The following is a 3,650-nucleotide window of genomic DNA, read 5'->3' as shown; positions in this document are numbered from 1 at the left end:
AATTAGTTGAGGTTTTACAATAAGTTCAAACAACAGACCTAAGATTAAAAATCTCGTGAACAAAGTATTGTTAAGAAAATACAGTGGTAATTCATCAATGCATTATAAGCAGTATCAATTTTCTAAGTTAATGTAGCTTAACTTTTTGATGCAAATCAAAATATTTTGTTCGACGTGTTTCACGCAATAACACAGGAATCGACGCAGGTGTGCATTTGTTTTACTTTGGAACTCAAGAGCAGACATTTGGTGTGTATCAGATTTACTTATAGTCACGTATAAATACTTCTACGTAGCTATGTACATTTAGAACTTTTTCTTTACTGAGAATAACAGCACACGTTAAATCTATACAACCAGCTGTACTTATCTCTCATTTGTTCACATTCACACAGGGGAACTTAAAACAACGTTTGTTATCTTCCACTGTGTTTTGCTTTTTAAGCATATTTTAATTAAATACATGAGCTTTTCAGGATCTTTATTTATAAAATATCAAATTCCTGTTTTTATTGCATATATTGTGTAAAAGATAAAAAAACAAACTCCAGTTTAGAATACGCTTAATAACAGAAAACCATGTTAAAATTAAACTGGAAGAATAAAGTTAAGTTTCTTATTTATAAAATAACAAATTTCTGTTTTTATTGTATATATTGTGTAAAACAGAACTCCAGTTTAGCATATGCTTGATAACAGGAAACTTTACTAAAATAAATTTAGTAGAATAAACTTAAGTTTCTTATCTATAGAATGATAAATTATGATAGCCGCAATAATCAAATCAGACGTACATACAGTCCCACGTAATTAAAATTTTCCCTATTTAAACTAAGAATAGGAAGTTACTAACCTTGAGGTGTTCCATTTGTATTGTTGCTATCAATTCCACTTTAGTTTGTGCTTTAACCCAATAACTTTCATGTATTTCGTTAATTTGTGGTTGCAGTAAGATATGTATGTTAATTTTGTCTCAGTATATTTTCAGGGTACATTCATGTTCTTAAAAACGCAATTGTTTTCATTCTATGTTGGTCTTTTTTTAGTCCAAAGCACAAAGCTATAAAAAGGGCTATCTGTGCTCGGCCCACCACAGGTATCGAAACCCGGTTTCTAGCGGTAAAAGTCCACAGACATACCGCTGTGCCACTGGGGGACATTTCATAGTCAAAGTACAAAATTATACTGTATAACACTTTTTATTATAATTATAATTCATTTCTGCGACTGTTTATATTGGGGTAAGTAAGGCTAACCGATTGAGAATTTAACTTTAGTTCTTTTTTTTCAGTGAAATTTGAAGGAATGGTTCGTGACCTTACGTTATATTGACATGTGATTTTGTATTTTATTTGAAGGTTTGTAAAAAAAAAAGTAATACAGTTTTCAATTCACGTTTAATATTTTAAAGACATTATAAAAAGATATATAAGCGAGGTGTTCTGGCTCAGAACATCCGAAGACACCCCTACGCAAAATAGAATTATTAATACATATTTATCCCATTTTGTACGCCGTCCGTAAAAGTTATTTTGTTTTCAACTAACGAGAGAGAAACGCTACAACAAGGGACTTGCATTATTAAGAACGCAAAGGTTTCTGCAAACTACATCAAGGAACCTTTCACCTGTAATCTTGAGAACAGATTTCAGTACATTCGTTGATACAGTATTTTATTATTAAGAAAGCAAAAGTTTCTGAAAACTACATCAAGGAACCTTTCACCTGTGATATTGAGAACAGATTTCAGTCCTACGCAGTACATTCGTTGATACATTATTTTATTATTAAGAAAGCAAAGGACTGTATCGACGAATGTACTGCGGAGGACTGAAATCTGTTCTCAATATCACAGGTGAAAGGTTCCTTGATGTAGTTTTCAGAAAATTTTATTATTAAGAAAGCAAAGGTTTCTGAAACCTACATCAAGGAACCTTTCACCTGTGATATTGAGAACAGATTTCAGTCCTACGCAGTACATTCGTTGATACATTATTTTATTATTAAGAAAGCAAAGGTTTCTATCTGCTCAGTAATATGCTTCTAAAAACGCACGATAAAAAAGATACGCTAAAAAAAGTGCGAAGCAAGATATTTTATGGACCAAAACGCGTTTCTACAGTTCATTGCGACCAACCGAGTGCAGTGACGTCATAAAGATATTGGCTTATTTCTCTGTTTCCTGCCTAGAAAGCTGAGAAATGATGCAGGATGAACGAAAATTATAAAACCAGAAATTTCATAACACGAACGTCTTCTGAAGGTAAACCCTCCCTGATTTTGAAACTGACAGAGAAAAGGCAATCAGTCAGTAGCCCCTACCATCCAATATCCATGCTAAGACGTTGACTGTCACATTTTTAACTCAACCACAGCTTAATATGCAGGGAATATTTTGTAGTATTGCCTGTACTCTCCTTTTGTAAGAATTTGTTTCTTTATAGTTAAGCACAAAGCTACACAATGGACTATCTGTGCTGTGCCTACCACGGGTATCGAAACCCGGTTAAATGTTGTGCCACACGTTGGTGTGGGCTTTTGTAAGGGAGAATATTTAAATATATATATATATATATATATATATCCTTTTTATATGAGCGAAAAGTTTAACTTAAGAATATAAGAATATAAAAAAATATATGCTAATCTTTACCTCTGTTACAAAATAGCAGTATAGGAAAGAGAATGTCCCTATTTGTATAACAAAAAAGCTCTATACAAATAGCATGCTAATATTTACCACTGTTACAAAATAGCAGTATAGGAAAGAGAATGTCCCTATTTGTATAACAAAAAAGCTCTATACAAATAGCATGCTAATATTTACCACTGTTACAAAATAGCAATATAGGAAAGAAAACGTTTATATTTACGTAACAAAATAACTGTATAAAAATAGCATGCTAATATTTACCACTGTTACAAAATAGCAATATAGGAAAGAAAACGTTTATATTTACGTAACAAAATAACTGTATAAAAATAGCATGCTAATCCTTACCACTGTTACAAAATAAATGCATAAAATTGACCAGCACTTTATTCCATATATTAAATCATACAGCAGATGTTACAACGTTTGTAATATTTTCAACCTACATTTACGTTTCCTTTTTCAGAAGTATTGTATTATAAAGTGCATATATTTGGTGCTACACATCTGCCTCCCCCCCCCCAGTAGCACAGCGGTATGTCTGCGGACTTAAAACGTTAGAATCCAGGTTTCGATACACAGAGAGCTAGCCTATTGTGTAGCTTTGTGCTTAACTTCAAACAAACAAAAACTACACATCTATCCATATTTAAACGATAGATACTACAATAAAGAAACAAAAACTACACATCTATCCATATTTAAACGATAGATACTACAATAAAGAAACAAAAACTACACATCTATCCATATTTAAACGATAGATACTACAATAAAGAAACAAAAACTACACATCTAATCCATATTTAAACGATAGATACTACAATAAAGAACAAAACTACACATACTAATCCATATTTAAACGATAGATACTACAATAAAGAACAAAAACTACACATACTAATCCATATTTAAACGATAGATACTTACTAGATAGAATACCACAATAAAAACAAAACTACCTAGTACTAATCCATATTTAAACAATAGATACGTA

The sequence above is a fragment of the Limulus polyphemus genome, unplaced genomic scaffold (assembly GCF_000517525.1).
Source record: "Limulus polyphemus unplaced genomic scaffold, Limulus_polyphemus-2.1.2 Scaffold3151, whole genome shotgun sequence".
In the NCBI taxonomy this organism is placed as follows: domain Eukaryota; kingdom Metazoa; phylum Arthropoda; class Merostomata; order Xiphosura; family Limulidae; genus Limulus; species Limulus polyphemus.
This window is presented reverse-complemented; position numbering follows the sequence as displayed.